Below are 21,109 nucleotides of genomic sequence, written 5' to 3'. Positions count from 1 at the left end.
GGCTGGCAGTTGATTGCCTCTTTTTTTTTCTTTCTTTTCCATTTGAAAAAGCTTCTTGGATGATTGATTTCTGATTTAGATTACCACATCCTCCCTGTTGTTCCCTGTTCTGTTTACTGAAATTTTCTAGCTGCCTTGTTCGGCTGACATTCAGGATATTGATAAGGTTAAAGATAATGACTGAGTTGCTTTAGTGTCCAGGTAAAACTAAAAGTTTAGCTTATTTTGATAAAGTCTTTCCTCCCTTCCATCCAGTAAAGACAAAAATTTACTTAGGGTGATAAAAAAGAAAAACAAATACAAAAAATATGAAAGAAAAAGAAAACCTCTCTCTTTTAGATTACCTTTCTCTGCAGCTGTTGCAAGTCCTTGCACAACAATACTTATCATGGAAAGCAAATGCAGCAGTTGGTGGGAAGACCATGCTCAGAGCAGAAAACCAACAAGCTAGCCATCACATTTGTCTCTTTGCAAGCAAATATGCAGCTCCTGGGGGGCAGCAAGTATGGACAGCAACTGTGCCCAGGTCTTGCAGCTCTGCAGAGGCTGCTCAGGAAGCTGACCTTGGCAGTCAAATACCGTGTAAAATCTTTGGGAAAGGGGTGAGGAAAGGCTCACAGGAGGTTTATGGGATCTCAGAGATCACAGTAATTCTCCAGATAGGGCCCACTGTGCTTTCAGGAAGCCTGGTTGAGCTACTAAGCTTGAAAAATTGTGTTTTCCTTATATCTGTATGTCTGTGTCATACTTTTTCATCCCATTTTGAAAGTAACCAAACAGAATATTTCTGCCTAATCCCATTCTCTGCACTTAAGACTTGAAAAATACAAATTAGGGCCTCTATTTATTTGGGATTGTTAGAAAACCACTATGATAAGGACAATATTTTTCACACTAGGACTGCTGAAGTACAGTAGTTCAACTCATCTTATACGTAGTTTAAATTGTAATTGCTCTTGTACTTTCACTTATCCTGCCTTCTTTTTCAGTGCGAGTAGGCCCTTGATAAACAGTTAATGACAGCTGAACAGGATTTAACGTAACTGGAGAATGGCATGAGTTGCACAAGAAATCATAACCTTTGCACTGTTCCACCTCTGTGTCTGGCTGAAAGGGGGATTTACATTTTTGCTGCATGCCAGCAAAAGCTGTATGCTGCTAACAACTAGAGAAGGCCAGGATGCTCCTGCATCCCTGTTGTAGGTCCCTTTCAAATGTATCCAATAGTTACATCTAGCTGTGGATACCTCTGTGGATAACTTCATGCTTAACTTTGTTTATGGTGTAATTTACCTCTGCAAGTAAAACAATCTGCAAGCATGTTACAGATCTGCACAGTAAAGCAGATCCTTATACTTCGAAAAGTAAAGGAGATATTAATTTTGTCAGCTTTACAAGATCCCCTGCAAAAGTGAGGTGGTGTGTGAATTTTGCAGTCTCTACCACATATCTACAGTGACTGATCAAACCAGAAAGAATATATGTTCTTTCCCAAGGAGATTGAAGCAATTTGACACAACTTATAAGACTTTACTGAAAAATAAAATTTGTGTATTCCACTTTATTAATAGTACAAAATGAAAGCCATTAAAATATTACTCAGCCTGGTTTTTCATTTATTTACTGTAAAATAGTAAATAGTAAAAACTATTTTTACAGACATATTTTCCTAGATTATGATAGCTTTCTTCTGCATTTACAGAGGGTAATATAGTATAGGGTCATGACTTTTACTGTAAAGAGTATATTTGCATTTAAAGGAAGTTTTTACACACAGCTATTAAGCTAAAGGTTATAGAGAAAAAAAATTGTGACTGTTGCTTAAGCTATAATAGGACCACAACAAAGTGGAAGAGGAAAGATATTTTTAGGCACTGAACTGCTGGCTTTCTTCCTGTGTCATGATTCCTGTTGCTCAGACATGATGTTTTAGACTGTGTTACAAAGAGTTTTGACTTCTTTTCACTCCCAGTTTTAAAGTTTTTGCAAGATAAGGTCAGCATATTCCTGCAGTTATCTATTTTGATAGCAGTGTAGAGAAAAATAGTAAGATACAGAAACATTATAACCTAGCTGAGATTTTGGAAGATTCTTATAAACATAGAAAGGTATAATTTGTTCTTCTTTATACTTTGTGCAACTATAAATCCAAATGTGTGATGCTACCTTCAGTTTGGAGAGTGGAGGTCTTTTGTTGTCTTTAAAAGATAATAAGAATAATACAAAATACATTAACAGCGACAAAGTTTCTGCATTTCAGCTCAAGTTCTGCAGTGCTGGGTTTCCTTAGAAATATGTTGAAAGTTTCTAAGTTTTTATTGATATCTAATGGAATTTAGGGTGTTTAAGCAAGCTCTGTCTTTTACACCTCTAAAGACCATTGTAGAGTGATACTGATTCAGAAGTGCTAACATTCTGCTTCAGTTCTTTATTCTTGATGGCAACAAAAATATCAGGGAGACCTGAGGCAAATTAAAGAGCAAATAAGGATTTAAAAACAATACATGAAGTAGGAAATGTCTTTTATGTGAACATTGTAATGAAAAATATCAACTGTCTCAGCTAGATGTCTGGAATCTACTCTTCAAAGCTGTGAAAACCATCTTAGATCCTCTCATATCAACAGTACGAGGCTAATATACACCAGGTGAGAATCTCCTATGAAATACAAAAGAAAAACCGACTACAAAATTAAGTTTTCCACAGAACAATGTGGAATGATAGACAAAACCCTTTGTTTGAATCATATGCTGACTTCCAATGGATAATATGCTGTGCAAATTAACTTCCATATTTATAAGCACTTAAAAGAAGGTTCTCATTACTTGAACAAGAATGAATCCTTTTTCGATCTATCTCTCCCTTTTTTCAAGACCAGTTGTGTTCAGACTTTAGTTTTCAGACATAATTCATTTGATTTGGTTGGTATCCTGTACAGCAGAATTTAATATAATATAATTAAAGAATTATAATTTAATCACAGACTCTTTCATTATGAACAATTTGCCATCTAATGGTTCCAGCTGATGCACTTATCCATGGGTTTTTTTTGCACAGCCAGTATTGATTGTTTGTTGCATTAAGCTTAACTTTCATAGATTTGGTTTTGAATTTTTTTTCTTCATTAAGCCTTAACACAAAGAAAGAATTCATTACAAACACACAAAATAAGTAGGGGAAAAGCCCTATAAATTGTGACCATGTTATACAAACATTCAAATTTCTTATTGAAAAAAGGGGCCGTTATTTCTATTTTCTTTAGAAATAATGTTAGGTCTCTTGATTAAAGTCCTAGTGCAATCAGTTATTCATACAGAAAACTTTGTTTGTTAGTAAGGTGGTGCTTGATAGGCATGTGTAATCAGTCTGATGTTTTTTGCTTCAGATCCACTCAAAAATTTAGATGTGTTGTGCCCACTGACTTTGAGAACCACTGAATACCTTAAAGACAAGAATAGTCCAAAAGACAACTTTTGTAATGAAAGAAATATTATTACCCACAAAAAATATTCTATAACTAATTACTATTTGTAGCATTTTCATTAAGGAAATAACTATTTTCTATTAAAAAACTGTAATAAGGAACAGTTTTTGGTAGAATATCATTTGTTTTCGATGGGCACTCAGAATATTTGGGTCTCCTGAAGAGGTTTAGTCCTCTTGGGAAGAAAGTTTCATAACTTTTTACATTGGGAAATAAAAAACCCAAACATTTTGCCTCTCATAACTCTATGCTGTATTTTAGCAACAAAGTTAGTGGCTAATACTGGTGCAGTGGTGGCAACACAGAAGAGATTCCTCTATATGTCAAAGCAGGTCTTCAAAAGAAAAACGTGTCCTCTTCCTTTCACATAACAAGCAGTGTACAAATCAGTGAAAGGGGGCTGCGGCCATCATATTTCAGTCTTTTTGCTGCAATGCTTTTTTTAGCTGCACTTAGGAAAACCAGTTTATAGGCTTCCTAAATTAGGTGAAAGAAGGTAGTCTGACCCCATGCACAGAGGATGTGATAGAACAGCATAAACCAAAACTTGAGTAATGGATAAGACTTAGAAAAAGTCCTCTTGCATTTCACATTTAAAAACAGTAAAGTGCACTGTCAAAGAGATGGGTTAGATGGATCACTAGTTTAATCCAGAAACTTCCAAATAGCTTGCACTACCACTCTGCCAGAGCCGATGTTACAAGTTACTACGTCAAATTCACCTACTGATGGCATGGCATAGAACCTGCACATCCTTGCAAATTACTTCTGTTATAAAGACTTTTAAGACTAAATAAGATTGATAACTAGAATGAGTCATAACAAAGTAACAAACTGTATGTCTAAAATTATTTTCCAAATATATATATTATGGCAATTGTTATACAGATGTCTGATGAGTATTTCTGTGAGGATGAGAGAACCTGCAAACACAGGGAAAAATCCTAAAAGGCAGAAAGTGGGAGAATTTGGATGTCTTTGGTCAGCAACTCAGACAGAACCAGGTCATCTGGGACCTACCATGGGGAGACTGTACTTGTAAAAAAGTAATTTTAAAGGATTGGACTAAAGTGCATAGCAAAATAGGAAAATTCTGTAGACCTTTGCAAAATCTGAGGGATTCCTCACAAAATGAATTATAAAAAAAAAAAATAAAAGTCTTACCTCATAAATTTTTTAATTTCTAACCACTTTATGTCTGTAATCTTTACTCCAGCCTTTCAGGGAGGCTAGAAGGTGAAACCAAAGATGTAAAAATTATAATACCTGTGTTTAAGGGACATTTTTGACTCACAGCGCTTATTATATTTCTGCCCTTTTTTTTTTTTTTTAATCCTGCTATGTCTGCCCAAAGGAGAAGCAGTAATCTGCCTGCTTTGTCACAACTGCACTCCAAACACTGCAATGGACCATTCGATTACCAACTATGTGCTCAGGGAAAGAAGAGTTCCTATGTGATGGATCTGAATGAACAGCCTACCCCTCCCCATCTGTATCTTTGATGAGAGGTAGTAAGTGCTGTAGAGTGTGCTTTTGCTGTCCAATACAGGCATAAATAACACAAGTAGTCCCTTAGCCACCCACCCAGCCAACTCAAATGTCCTCTGATGGAAACTAAATGATGAAAGAATTTCTGTAGGAAAAAAATGTCAATAGGTGAATTTGATTCCTTTTAAAGGAACATATTAAAGAAATCCACTCTTGGCCAAATGCAAGAAAAAATTGACTTCTCTCTTGAAGAGTTTATCTATTCATTTGATTGCCTTTTCTAAGTGAGCTGTAATTAGAGCTAGTCCTCTTCTAACCCTTGTGCTAATGAGGCTTTGCTCACTTCTATTAGTGACAATGCATTGTATTTTAATAAGGATCCCCTGGCCTGGCACGGCAGGGCCCAAAGATAAGGGGAAGGAGAGCAAAAGGAAGTGTAAAGAAGTGGGATCAGCAGGAGGTCCCCTTCTTGGCACTGGGCTCCACAGGAAGGCAATGGCTAACTTTGCCTTAGAACTGTCATTTGTATTAACTTCTAACCCATCACCTTCCCTGATAGGCTAGCTTTACTCAATGAAGCGGGATAGATCCTTGGTTTGGCCTCTCTATCCCCTGTTTCAGCAAACTGAATACAACACAAAAAGTTCACAGGGGAAGCATTTGGGAGATGGTGTTAAGGATAGGGTCAAAAAGAGCTTTTAACTCATCTTAACATTACTGTCCTTTTCCATTTCAACTTTTATCTGCCCATCAAGGCTTTTGGTTTGCTCACTCATGCATTGCTAAAAAAAACCCCACAAAACACAATAAACCTCCAAATGGAAATTATATGTTTTGAGATAGATATGCAACACTCTGGTCTGCTCACTTGTTTGTGTTTTTTCTCTCTGTATGTTTTGTTGATTTTTTTTTCTGCTGATTGACTCCTGGTCAGATTAGAATTCTTTGATTCCACGTTTGTGTATGCTGATGCAAATTGGGGTAATTTCTTTGACATTCGGTAAAGTTAGCAGGCAAAATAGAATCAAGCCTTTTGTATCTTTTGTATAACAGTCTTACATCTCAACCAGAAAAATCTTTTCTAACCAAGCCTTTGTAGAGATACTGGAGGCTGCTAGAACGTGACAGATAAACAGCTCCCTGACTGGCAGAAGGTAGAAAAGCTTTATGCCTTTTTGCTAAGTTCCTATCGATAACTTCCCAGAAGCCCTAAGCAGAATATATTTCTTACTATTGGTCCTTTCAGAGCCTGCCTTGGGATCTCTAGGGACACGATTCTGTTCTGCTTCAAATTCCAGAAGATTGTTCACATGTCAGTGAAGTGAATGCAATACTTTACCATTTTCACTGTTTGTTATCCACCTTCTATGCATATCTGTAAATGCCTTTACCAAAATATAAAGCATGACGTAATCAAGCCAAAAGCCCTCCATGAAACACTGAGACATGTATCAGATGTTATTTAACCCTTTAAATAACATGGCATGCTCAGTCAGTGTCCTTTCTGGTGGGACATACATTACTGAGCACCTTCCTGAAGCAGATACTGTATGGTGATGGAGTTGAACAAAAGGCATGGCACCTATTTAGTCTACTGATATTGCAGACAAGTAGGATTTATAAAGATACGAGATATGAGTTTGCTTATGTTACAACTCAAGCTCACAGAAAGGTCATTAGTTGAAAGAAAACTGGTATTTTAGTTCTATATTTAGTTCATGACAGGGACCAGTATGTCTGTAGGTACATTTATCACAGGCCTCCAAGGTATTCCAGTAAGCTTTGTGAGTTCATCTACACAATGAACCTGCTTTATCTGCCCTGGCATTGGTTGTGTCACCACAGAAACCTATGCTCACTTTAGAAACTGGGATTTTTTGTGTGTGTGTGGATGGTTTCCTTAGGTATGATTTCAGATGGCTGGAACAAAGCTTCTTTAGTGACCAAGTAACTGGGTTGTCTTTCTAAATATCACCTGGCTGCCAGGATCAAAGGCTGTTGCAAAACATGCTCCTTAAGATGAAGCGTATTTTCAATCCTAGAATCTTTTCCTTGCCCATCTGACTAGCAAGCAATTCAGGGCCTTCACCATTACCTAGCACAACCCTTTACTGTTGTCTCAGCATACTGTCCTTCCCTGAGCACCAGTATGAGTCTTCCAAGAGGAGTTTCAGGGTTGGTATTTGTGTAGGGCATGAGAAAAAGCAGACAATCTTGGGCTAGAGAATTTCCACAGGCAAAAAATATGTATTTTACTGGCTCATCCGAACATGTTGAGGTCTTTTGAACTTCTCCTGTTGTCAGTAGCCAGCTCACAGAGTGTTCCTTTTCCTTGGTTGTGCTAGCAACCTGTTGTGCCAGCAACCTGAATCCGGCAGTGTGTGCTCTCTGACTGGAAGGTGGGCATGCTGTAGGATCGTAAATGCCTTAACAGAAGTGTTAGTATGTAACATAGACCTGATGCTGGTGTGCACAGCTCTCCTGTCCATTCTGATACCTCCCCAATTCTCTATCACATTTTCCATCTCCATTCCTCTAGACACCACTAAGTCTATCCTGGAAGACAAACCACTATATCTCTGGCTGTACCATGGCCATTTTTCCCATAGAGTCCAGGTTCCATAAGGAATAGAGGGTGCAATGGATACTGGACAGATGGCAATGTCATGAAGGAGGTTTGTAGAGGAAGAAGGTAAAGAAAAATAGAGAGAAAATGAGACAACAGATTGTACAACAAACTGCATTTTATCCATGGCTGTAATAGAAAACTCTTTTATGTTACTTGCACATAAACAAAACACCAGTATTTCATGTGGTTTTATTTTCTGTTGTTGTTTAATTGTCTTTAAATTATTTTTTCTACTGTATCTAGGCCAGTTACACAGAAGTCAGAAGTAATCAGAAGTGGCAAAATATTATGGCTATATAGTAGCAGTGAATCTATAATAATGCTGCACTCTTCATTACTGTGGACTCTGTTTTTTACATCCTTGCCCCCAGTGATTTTCTTTAACATTCTCTTTGTCTTGCAGCTGAGGAAGACATAAGAATTTCCAAAAATATTTAGATGTTGGTCTAATGGCAGAACAAAGTTTAACTCATTTAACATCTTAGTGAAATTATCAGACCTCACTTAATCTGGCTCATTGGTCACATAGGTGTCTCTTAAGTAAACAGGGAAAGCAAGTGTCTAAAAAGGGGTCAGAATTAGCTATCCAAGCACTGAGATAAATAGAGGACATAGTTAACACACTGAAGCAATTGTTCTGACCACTTACTGATTCACAAAATAATTCTGTATGTACTTTTACTTCACTGACTTGCAAGACTGAATATCTTCTGCAATTGCAGGTGCAATGAAATCTTGCCTTTTGGTGGAAAGCTGGGCAGATAAATTAAAAAGTAAGGAAATAATTATTTATTTCTTTTTATGGCTTTATCAACTGATCTTTCCAACAGGCTAGAAATAGGTTCCTATCCCCTTCATGCCCCTCCACCCTGCTTCCTCCACTCCCATTCCACCAGGCTCTTGAACTATGAACTTAATGCTAGAGCTGGATACCCAAGACATACCAGCTATTTTTTTCTTTGCTATCTGCTTTAGACCATATCTTTTTGCTCTGGTGAGTTATTTAAAGTCCTTGATACAGCTCAGTTTACTACCTTTGTGTTTAGAGATTATATCAATGTTAATGTCCATGTGTGGTGTCTCAGTTACCGACTGGTTGAAAGCACAGTTCAGACATAAAGTCTCACAGTTCAGGATCATAAAGTGACTGTAGAGAATGAGAATTTCATTAACTATAGAAAAAACAGCACAGTCATAGTCAGGCTATAGTCCTCATCCTTTATTGTCTTTGTCCCAAAAAAGAGGACTCATGAGTTGAGGAGAAGACTGCCTGTAGCATTGGCATAGGGGTATCGCAAGGAGGGCTCTTTCCCTACCTCTTGCTGTATTAGGGACATTCCTGTTAGTGAGTGTGACATGCTTAATTCTATCAAGATTTCTATAAAATGTCTTTTTGTTAAGAAAAAATGCTTTCTGATTTCTAGCAAGATAAAATACCCCAACTACTTACATAGGAGCAAGACTAACTAACCCTGATGATTCTTTCTTTACTTTTTGTTACATACCTGAATGCTGATCATGTCCTAAATATTATACAATATTTTCTAAAGATTTTCAGTTCTTTAAAAAAATGGATTTTGTGTTGAAGACAAGATAATGCTTTGTAATTACAAAATATACTTTTATACTCCTGTACTCAAAAGACTTGCCAAAAGATAGAAGTGTTTATCTTTGTGACAACTACTGCCCAAATTGGGAAGAGTGTGTTACTCATATATGTATATTTAGATCAAGAATAATCAACCATTTGCTCTTTTGAAGTCCTTTACACTTTTCATGCTGCTTACAAAATCAGAGATTTCAGTCCCCAGAACTCATATTTTATGAGTACATGAAATCTCAATTCTTTATTCTCATTAGCTAAGTACAGGATAAGAAGTATTTTTAGAAAATAATATCCTAATTAATGTCTGATTGCAAAAGCACAAAAATATGTTACACACAAAAGTCTATTAATTTTAGACTAATATCTCTAAGACTTTTTTCAATTAAAGTGCCACAGCTGTACTTTTGTATTACCATCTGTGTAACATTGTATTAAAAAGTTACAACATATGAAAATGTTAATTATTTACGTGATAAAAAATACAGTGTGACTGTGTTTCTTAGTTTGTTCTTAATCAGTGAGGACATATGTTAATTTTGATGATCCTTCATATACCACTGAGTTTAAAGTACTGTAGAAGATTCTCTAATGAAAAGATTGTGGGGATATATTTTTTTTTTATCCTTTAACTTCTATTTTAGAATTTGCCTCCTCAGTGGCTAATATATGCTATAGTCTAATGTATCTGCTTACCACATTTTCATTTTGGAGTATCACTAAAACCTGAATCTGCTAAATGCATAATTATCAAGTTATGAGAATTTATCATTTTACTTTGTTTTCTGTTGTTGAAATAAACAAGATAATTACTGTTGTTTAATTCAAAAACTGGCAAGCAAGCTGCAAAGTCTTTATTATCAAAGGCTTCTTGCCCTTAGGTCAAAATTGTGTGCTTTCTTAAGTATGTTTTTTGTAACACTTGTTCTTTTTCAGAAAGAAGGAATAAGGTAATAATGAAGATGTCTGAAAAATCATTTATCAGACTACAAGTCTCCTGGTGTGTTGAACAAGGAAGAAATCATGGAGGTAACTTCTGCTCCAATGGATCCCAGATCCAAAATCTTCTTTGTAAACAAAGCCTTTCATTTAGTACAACTGGATCATAAAGTGACAAGTTTTCCCCTAGAATTTAGCCTAAAGCTTCTTCTGGTCAGATTAACTCTGTTGTATTCAGCTGCAGACCTGGATTAACCCCTAAGAAGCTCTGTATTGTTTCTCTTCATTGCATATATCCCTATGTCTCCTATTATCTCTTTTTTACATCAGACAAAGTGATACAAACGTTAATCCATGATAAGCTTTTTTTTTTTTTTTTAGTTTTGCATCTCTGTTAAGACTTCTTCTTTGACAGTTGTTTCCCCTTTAATGTAAACAGCTCATCCAAATAGAAAACTTTGTCAATAGACTTTGCTAACCTGAAACACAGAGGAGATAGTTAGCAGAAGTGTCCTTTTTGCAAGGACAAAGATGTCAGTGCTAAATCCATTGTCCCTTATTGTTGTCACTGTTGAGTGCAAATTGAAAACACACACATATATGTATGTGATACATGCATAAGACACACAGTTCTTGTGATAAACCTACTACCAGGCTGTATTTTTTCAGTGAAAAACTGACTGTTGTGAAGTTTTCTCAATGTAAAAGTATTGTTATTGTTACTTTTTAAAAGCTTTTTCAAAGCTGCATTTAAAAACTGCTATTTCTCTGGTGCAACTGACAGGAGGAACTAGACAGGAGCCCTGATGAAAGTGGAATCTAGAGTAAGGAAGAGAATGGCATCACTTACATACCTACCTATCTACCTGCTTACTATGAAAACCAGAAATAATATAACATAGATCATATATTTGATTGGGATATTACAGCTCTGGTCAGTGATGATTTATATAACAACTTGCTCCCATATTGCTAATATTCTATGGTGCTATAATATGACATATTAGCAAATCTATCACTTTTTCAAAAACTAGCAAAGATCCAAGGAGGCTTCACTGGTCTCATCACATGAGTTTTGCTGAGGTCTCTACAAAGCTGTGTTCTACATGGGGTAGGGTTAGGGCTAAACAGAGATAATCCTGTCAGGACTTTAAGATGTTTTGAGAAACTCAAACCAGGGCACAGTACAGAAGATTATCCCCTGGCCTTTCACCTCCAAGGCAAGTAGACATGGTATTGAGAGATGTAGCTTTTAAAAGGCATATATTAAAAGTTTCTAAACTGACTTGTATTAGCCCTACTCTTGCAAATTTTCTTCAACCTTTGGATGGCAACATTATGCACCTGGCACAGACAGCCTGTACTTTTTTACCCCACATAACTTTGTACCATCACTTGTCACAGTGGTTTATTTTTTCTGATATTTTCAAAATGGCTTTGTTTAGCACTGTTTTGCTTTTACATTAAAATTCTTTCACATTTTCTTTTCTTTTTTTTTTCTTTAAAAGAAAGGAAAAAGGGGGAACTATTTCGTTTTTCAGATTTTGTATTTTAGAAATGAAAATAAACTGTTTGGGAGCACTGGGAGGAGTAGACTTTCCGTTTTTTGCTGATTTTTTTTTTTTTCCCAGAACTCTGGTTTTGACCAAAAGTATTTTGTCAGAAATTTTTAAACTATCAGAAGTTCTTAGTTTGAGTATATTAAAAGTCTTCAGAAAGAATATCTCTAAACATCAATCCCAGGATGGTTCTTCTGAAGTCCAAAATGCAAGATTGTAATGTCTCCTGCTCTTGTCAACTCAAATTCTATATATTGTCATTAGGTCTTTTTTATTATTTCTAAACCACTTCCAGAAACTCTGGAACTCAATAAGTACATGACATAGATGAGTGAACACACAACTTACATAAGCAGGGCATGTTAAACAGGGACAAAATTCCTATTTTCTATCGGACTTGTGAATTCTGCCTTGACTAGTCCTCCAACGTAGTCCACTCTCTTAACCAGTTCTATTCAGGGACATCAGAAGACCTTGGTGTCTTCAATTAGAGTTTATGTATGGAGAAGTCTAACTATGAAGCATATTTCTGTCTGAGGTCTGGAAAGATCATCCTGAATAGCAAGGAGGGTAGACTGGACACATCCAGAAAACAGATAGTGACAAGGTGAAGTTGTTATCATTGACAGACCACTGGAGAATAAGATGAAGGTAGATCAGTAGGGAGAGGTAAAATTGTACAAGCTTTTGATAGTGCATTGTAACAGTGTTAAGTCTAACATAGTGGAAAGAAAAAACTGTGACACCCTTTCAAGGAGATGGGTGTGCTGCTCAGCTGATAACCTGATCTCAGCATGGACTGAGTTGAGAAATACTTACCTTAGGAAGAACATGGTGCTGCAGACATCAAGGTGTGACATGGTGATTGCTTCAACTGCAAATGGCAGGGTGGAAGAAATCATTATAGAGATGCTGAGAAAAAGAAAAAGTAGCTGTATTTGGCTGACACATGTAATCCTTTCAGGTGTGACATTCTTATAACAAAAATGTGTGAAAAATCGTGTCTTTCCTTCAAAGAAGTTTTTTTGTTTGGCAACAAGCTCTCCTGTCATTTTCATGTGAACTACAAAGGAATTAAATAACTATGCAAATTTATGAAGCTGCCTCAAAGGAATGAATGTTTCTGTGCTGCAGCTTGCACCTCTTTACAGAAATTACAGTACTGCTGTACTTAATTTCTTTTCAAGTGTTGTGCTAATCATCTCGATAATAGGGTTTTCCTGAACTGCTTTGATAACAATATCAATGCAGCTGTCAAAATTTAATATGTCAAAAATAAATAAAAATAAATTGATGAAAAGAAACACCCAAAATTAAAGGCTGCCAGATACAATTCTATAGAGACTGCCTCAAAAAATTCCTAACCCTTGGACTGTTAGAAACTGTGATGAAAGGGAAAGGATTTTGTTATCCTAAACACGATATTTTCTACTAGTGGTCAGTATTGGAGACAGAATAACTAAGCCATTGATATGATCCAGTTTTGTTGCTCTTACTTTCTTACTCAAAAATGTGGCATTAAATGCATGTCATAAATCATCCAACAGCTGGTTTGGTCACCTAAAGCAGTATATGTATTGACTGAATTCATTTTGCAATATGCCTGTGTTCTACAGTCTCTTACTTCTGTTATTGATTGCTGTATTTGTAAAATGATCATGTGCGACTGTAAAATTAACATTGATAATTTTACAAGTTGAATATTAAACTAATTTTCCAATGTGTCCAGCACTTTTGACCTGATCCACTTTGATTTATGTTCAACCTGGAGTATGTGCAAGTTATATTGCTTTTCCACAATAGGACTTCTCAAGATCTCAGTGTTCTAAAAGACCTTGCTTTGTTGAACCAGCGGCCCAGGTCGTCTTTGTTTACAAGTCAAATTAAATTGTAAAGATTAAGCATTTTGTTGGATTAGTGACTAGAATGCAACCATTTTACATAAATTACGATAAATCTTCCAGTTAGCATGGTATGTGTGGTAAACAAGCTTTCAAAACTAGATGTATTAAAGATATAATTATTCCCAAGCTTGTTACTGACATCACCAAACATCCAGATCCTTCTGAATTTCAATGTTGTGAAACATACACATGGAACAGCATTCAGAAATGTCCCACAGGGCTAAAAGCACCATTTTTGGAAATGAAGGTTCCTATCACTAGGTCAGTTACATAAAATTAAAGTCACATACATGTGACTTGGAGAAAATCTATGGAAAATTAAAGGAAATGTATGTTCATCCTCTCAAGTGAATTAATGTTTCTGGAAGATTTCTCTGAGACACTGAGAGCACTTAGTTCCCACTGAAATTACTGCTGAAGAAGGAACAATTTCTTTAATAAATTACTGAATGAAATTCTATTTTAAAGACATACGTTGTGGAGGCCTTTGAAGATCCTTTGGAAATGTGTGAAAATCAACTGTAATAGTTGTTATAGTAAAGGGCATAGAATTGTATATATAATATTATATATATATAATATTATATATATATACTTCTATAGTATAAAAGCACTGATCTTTTTTCTTGTCAATCTCATTAAAATATGGAACATATTGCTCATAATGATGGAGTAGTTCCCAGTGAAGTTTTTTTTATGACACGATGTTTCTTGTAATGTTATTTAAAACTATACAGTTTCCTTTAAACAGTTCAGGATTTGTCTATAAAGTGAAAGTTTGTCCCCAAGTTAATTGCTATTTTCTCAGCTGTATTCCTATCTGTGTGTAGCTTTCCTTAGCCCTTTGTGAATTTCATAATTATTTACATGTGAAAAGTAACAGAAACAATACACTTGATCTTATCTGCTATTCATCTTGCCTTCCACCCTTTTCCTTCTCCTTCACCCAGAAAAGTGACTCCAGAAAGAAAGCTTCTGTTCACTTATACCATCATTAACTGCGCTCATAATTAGATGAAAAATAGTGTCCTTCAGGAAGAAGTGTAGATGTTTCCACACAAGAAACAGAGCACTTTCATGACCTATAAAAGACTAAAAAGCAGATTTCTGTTAGAGCTCATCATTTAGTAGTTTGACAGATATTAGCAGGGAGTTGTTCTTTGCACACATCTTTCGTTGGATGCATTATATCCAGGCAGTGGACGTTAATCTGTAGTATGCACTTCTGGTCTTTGCAGTAGTTACTGCTTTGTAAATTTACAGTAAACATAAATAGCAGACCCTAAGCAAACATGAAAGGTGTCTTACTCAATTCAGTGGTGGACATTAAAAGCAGAAGAATTCAACATCTCTCATCCAGTTGGTAACAAAAGAGGAATTCCAGGGCCACTAAGGGAAAATTAATCTGAATTATTTTAGTTTTACAAAAAGACTTGCTGCCTGTGCCAGTCTCCTATTTTGAAATTCCTAAAGCTCATCTACATTGAAAAAAGTCTCACAAGAGATGCAATAGATGAGAAAAAGACCCACTATTTTGGGTAGAAGAAACGGTTCAGACAGAGAAGATTACTCTTGATTGTGAAAATTACATGGTAACATGTTTCTTGTCTGTAAATCAGCACAGAAAAGTAAAATCATGTGAATAGCAGAACACCATACCATTCTCCCATATTGTGGTAAATAGGTCACATAAATATGGTATTTTCAGAGGTGATCACTGATGTAGCTGGGTGAGTCAGAGGAAGGAGTGAGGACATATCCATCTTTAGGTAAATCATATATCAATAAATTCTGTGCATTAGTAAAGGTGCACAATTGTAAATAGTACCATGAAGTGGTAAAAGTTTTTGCATGATAACATAAGCAAACCACTGAGCTTTGATTTTACATTTTGGTTTTACAGCCATTTTTACAGAAGAAAATCGCCTTAATGGAAGAATGACAAACACTAGTTTTACACCACTATCATTACTGGGATAAGACTTTATACTGCTACAGCTAAAGATTAAAAAAACATAGATTATAATGTGCATGTGTATACTCATCTGTTATGTTGTCCCTTCACCATTTTAGTAAGGATTTTTTTTGGAGTACAGACCTGTTAGGCCTTTTGATTCCTTGTGAACAGTTCAGAGCTAAGCCAGGATGTAAGGGAAATTTAGCCTTGAGGAAGTCAAACTTGTGGGACAGTGTAGCACAAGCTGTTGTTATCAAACAAAAGATTTCTATAGCAGCATAGATTGCTGGAAGTGAAAGCAGGAAAGCATTTGTTAAGGGAAATATTTCTCAAGACATATTTTGTATGGTCAATCCTTTGCCTTGGGTACCAATCCCCCACATTTAGGATTTCTCTGATGCTGAGCATGATCTTTCTTCCTTTTCTTTGTCCAAGGAACAAAACCTATCCACGTGCCTGCTCAAAGGGAGCACTATTATGCACCTTACATGCAGCCTACTTATCTCCCCCAGTCCAACCTTATTTTCATAACACACTGTGACAGATTACATCATTATGTCATTTTCTACTGGTCCATTCCTCTTGCTTTTGAAGTGATTTAGCTTAGATGGAAGTTTAGCAATGAATTGTTCATTCCCCCCTTTATTATACGACTGTTTCCTTGAGAGTTCCTTATCACCATATGTATCTGTCTCTGACCATATGCTACAGAGAGAGCAAAGAGTGTTGATTTCATAGAAGGACAGGGGTGACTGGGAAAATGAAGAAATCAAGTTCCACAAGCAGTGACTGAAAGAATGGAAAAGCAAAAGAAGTCATTAAGAAAAAAACAAAAGATGAAAATGTGCAGAATGTAAAATGAGAGAACAAAAAAAGCTAGTCTATCTTTTCCTCGTCTCCTTCCAGCTCTATGCAAATCTCCCTCAAGCCTCTGGATAATACCTGACAGATCTGTATATCTGCCAAGACAGACGGAAATTATCTGATGCAAAATTATTAAAAAAAGAAAAAAAAAAGAAAAAAAAGGAAAAAAAAGTTATAAGTAATCTAAGTGAAGTGCAAAAATAAACACAAAGGTAACCATGAATGTTACTAGTTTAGTCTCTAAGCCTGAAAAGGGCTGTGCATTTGCATATCTATGCACACCATGAATAAAACCTTTGACATTTATGGACCTAATAGTAAGCACGCAGACCTCTTCTTTGCAGGGTCATGGTTTTACATTGTAGGCAGAGCAAAGATCAGTCTTGCAAAACCATAAGCTGAGTTGGATTCTATTCTTATTTTGGTAAACATCCCAAATATAAGACATGTTACAGAAAATTCAACTTCACTGATTTTTTGTTTTATTATTTTTTATTAATTATTTTTATTTTTATTCAGCAGGGTATTAGTTTAGAAATCTTGCGCACAGAATCTGTGTATTTCAAAAGAACCAAAACATTTTCTCATATGTTACAGTAATCCACAGGTTGCTTCCACAACAGCTGTGAAGATGAATTAGTTCTCACACAGTGTACTTCACTGCTGATGGTTTGGTTAGTATGCTGGGGTGCATGCTCAAACCTTTTTCAAGTTGTTTTCCTCTTCTCTGGGTAAATGCTGTAATCACGAAGATAACACACAAAAGGCACCACAACTGTATGAACGTAATGTTATATAAGCGAGTATAAGCTCATACCTACATTGTAAGAACACTTTGTAGGTGACTTTCTGTAGACCTCTGATTTCCAGCAAAGCTTAGGCATCTCTTTCATCTGGCCACTTTGTTTCTGATCATATTTAGGAGCACTAGGAGCTTTGTAATCCAAAATCAAAAAATAAATTTCAGGAGTTTATTTGAATGAAAATGTTTGATTTACTCCATAAGAAGGGGCTTGGAAAGGTTTTAGCTGGACTCACTGCTACTCTATATGTCATTGTGAATGACATGAGAAATTAACTGCCAGGAGACATGACATCTCCTGTCTCCTGCAGGCAGTTTCATAGTTTTTGTTATGATAAATTTTTTGATGGACATGTGTGTTCCAGTTAAGGCTGGATTGTTAAAACACATTTGCACCAGGAAGGAATAGGTTGCTGTAGCCATGAACACTGCCTGGGTAAGACTTATGCAGAGAGGTAATATATTCTCTTAAGTAATATTGTGTAATTGGAAAAATTAGGCAAGCTTTTAGGCAAAAGCGCTACTTCAGGTCCAAACAACTTAAACAAAATTAAAAAAATATGTAACTAAATACATTATTTAATTTACCATATTCCCCACATACGTTTAGTACATTTCTTGCATTTACAATACTTGTATTTAACTCCACTCATATACTTCGTCCTGCCTGAATGGAGGAAAATAAGGCAAATTTTCCTCAGTTTTACTCACCAAAATATTAGTTAAATGAAAGGAAATGCAGCAACATGCTTAGTAGTGTCAAACAAAAGAGCTGTTCCTCTTTTTATCTATTATTAGAGGAAATAATATGAGGGTAAAGTGCCAGCAATCCTAAGGTGAGTACTTATTAAGCTGTGGCTCAGCAAAGCACTAATAACATATGCAAGCTTGCTAAATACTACCTTGGCTGTACATCCATTTGCCCTGTGATTTAAACAGAAGAGTGTACAGGCATGAGTCTAGCAATATTCTGTAATGTTCAAATTTCTTAGATGTTTTTGGGTGGGGTAAGGGTTTTGGGTTGCTTCATTTAACCGTACAATTCATTACTGTTGGTGATTTTAGATTATGAGTTGTTGCATAACCACACCATAAAACCCAAACAATGGAATCAGGTAGAAATGGACACAGTTATTACATTCTTTCAGAGATCCCAAGAGCTTCCCAAATTTATTCCCATTTGTCATAAGCAAGTCTATTTTATTTTGAAATATATTTTATACGCTGATTTGAAAAGTCCTTGAGCTCCTTTGGCCAGCAAAAGTGAAAATTAGATCAAGAAGAGTTATGAATGTATTTTTCATTTAAAGTAACTCTATATCATACACAAGGGATCCACCATTTTTTCATAAATCCCAGTGTTTCTGTGGAAGTTTCTTTCTTTACCTAATGTTGTATTTAAAAGGATGAAAAATGGAGCTCTTTGTCCATAAAAATACTTAGATTATATATTCTTAGACTATATTTAATGTATTCTTATTAAAGAATTATAGCTACTCTCAAATTCTTTAGCTAAACTTAGCTGATCCTTTCGGGGCATCAAATCTGTCATGTGAGCTTCCACAGAAAGAGGCAAGTCTGGGCCCACAGATAGCTGCAAATCCAGGTAGGATACAACCCCTCCACTATATGGACAGGGGACCTATTTTTCACATTGGGGCACTGTAATAAATCATGTGAATTTTACAGCTGTTGAATATATGAACCCCCACACTGAGTTCAGTGTCTCAGTCCCTTCAAGACCACAACCTATGCCTAGAGAAGTCAAAGCTTTTCATTAATTTCAGACAGATTTGTCTAATCCTTAATTAGCAAAAAATGTATCCATTCACAACTGTTGTAGCCTGGAAATATGTTTTTTTACATTAACAAATTTGAGTAACAGTAAAATTGGGGATCGAGACTCTTTCCTCCCCCCCCTTTCTTTTTTCAATGCAGCAGAAACCTTGAATCCCTGCTAGCATACTGAGTAAACCATCTCATTCTTTGTATTTTGACCATCATTTTTCATCTTTTTTTCTTCCTGGGACTTTTATTATCTATTTTGCAGAATAATATTATTTCTTTATTTCATGCCCATCTGTCCACCCATCTGCTTATTTTAGCTACATTTCCTTTCACTCTGCTGGCTCCTGTGTATCTTCACCACACCCCAGGCATGTATCCTTCAACAAGATTTATTATGTGAATCATTTTGAATACCTTCAGAATAGTGGTATAAGAAAATTGGATTCCTACCTTTTGGTGAGTAATATAAAATTATTTATAAGGTTAAAAATGAACACAGTTGCCCTAAAAGAGGCTTCAGGCTTCAGGTAGGATTTCAAAGAGTAAAAGATAAAGTATCATTTATATCTAGAAGTTTAAGTACCAGCCAAAGCTGTTCTAACTGGTAGGTGCAAAGTGTGTCCTCCTCCTTGGCCACTGGGAAAAAAAGGAGGCTGCACATGGGCCAGATGGCGCCTGGGGACTTCACACCACACACCTCTTCTGCCTGAAAGGGTGACCAGAAGCTGGGGGCACATGCATGCACAAGATAAGTGAGAGTACACATACAAGTGCAGCAACTTTCCTCTGGCATGTGTTAGTTGATTCTCTAAGTAGATTCTCAGAGGAAAAAAAAAGTAATTCAAAGAACATTTTCCCACTGTAAGATGTTACTGCACACGCACAGTGGTGGAAATCGGCGTTAAACCTAGGGAAGTGAGAGAGAGAGAGAGAGAGAGAGAGTGTGCAATCTGACCTTTGCTTCTTCCCTTAAATAATTTTATCTTTGCTTGTGTTAACTTACTAGATGGAGAGCCATAACAATACTTCTGGTTATTGCCTATTTCTCGCTTAAAGAGCTCCTGGAGGAGCAGCTTTTGGTATGGTACCTGCCTTAGGAAAAGCCATGTGGGTGGAAGAAAGAACCAGCAGCGTGAAGAGGGCTGCACTCCTCAGCTCCCCATGCTCCTATTTAGCTTGGCTTGGTTTCTTTGAGTTGTTTTGACAGCCTCACTGGGACAATAACATCCAATTTGCTGGTGCTGAGGAGCTCTGCATGGTTCCTTCTACCAGGGCTCAGCAAAAGAGTGGCCAAGGACCTGCCACCGTGCCACCTGCTCCGGGAGGGCTGGCCAACACAAGAGCCTGGCACAAAGCCAGGCACAAAGGCAGGCAAAGAGCTGTCTGTAGATGCTGAATGAGGAGGAAAAGCCATGCTGGAGCTCTAGATGATGAGCCTTTTTACTACATACAGCTGGTGCTGCCTCTCCTCTTTCCAGCACATGTCTCTGTGGTGGGTAGTGCTGCCTGCTGGGGTGACAGTAAAGGAGGCTGGTGGCTGGTCTCTAGGTTTCTCTTTGGGGCAGCATGCTCCATCCCAAGCCTTTAGCTCATGGAAATGCCTGGGTGCCACATTTTTTACTTTTGTGCTTCTTATGGCTACCAGTAGCTGCTTCCAGGAAGTACTGATGTTGATATAAAGTTAATTATATTGGAGGTACAACAGATACTCTGTGTTGTAGACACATATGATTTTTTGTCTCTACCCAAGAAAAAGTATGTATTTTCTTTACACAAAGGTAGACTTTTCTTTCTCCACAATTGCTGATATAGCTCTGTTTATTTATACTTATAATTCATATTTAAAATATATTAGTCAATATAGAGCTGTTTAACTTCCAGTATTGATCTCTATCAGTGAGAAAAATATCCTTACAGTATAAAGACATCTTATCTTTGCCTTACCAGAACAGTCTGCCAAAGTATTTAGATACTTTGATCAGACTTCAGATTCAGGAGTATGACTACAAAAAAATGAATGACAATACATCCACTTTATGTGCTGGAGAAAATGGAAACTAACTTAAAACAACTAAAATCTCCTCTGAAAAGG

At 36.4% G+C, this 21,109-nt stretch overlaps 1 long non-coding RNA gene across 2 annotated transcripts in view; it reads left to right on the top strand.

The window, feature by feature from the left end:
• Positions 1 to 21,109, top strand: part of LOC133279268 (uncharacterized) — a 53,814-nt gene that overhangs the window by 12,358 nt on the left and 20,347 nt on the right. For both annotated transcript variants that reach the window (XR_009746833.1, XR_009746832.1), the window contains exon 2: positions 10,141 to 10,233. This is a non-coding gene — a long non-coding RNA (uncharacterized LOC133279268). The remainder of the gene's footprint in view (positions 1 to 10,140; positions 10,234 to 21,109) is intronic.

Source organism: Pezoporus flaviventris, unplaced genomic scaffold, assembly GCF_033815535.1.
Source record: "Pezoporus flaviventris isolate CSIRO_AGI_PZ_B2104156 unplaced genomic scaffold, CSIRO_AGI_Pfla_v1 ptg000072l, whole genome shotgun sequence".
Taxonomy (NCBI): Eukaryota; Metazoa; Chordata; class Aves; order Psittaciformes; family Psittacidae; genus Pezoporus; species Pezoporus flaviventris.
Note: the sequence above shows the minus strand (reverse complement) of the source record. Positions and strands in the feature narration are given on the sequence as shown.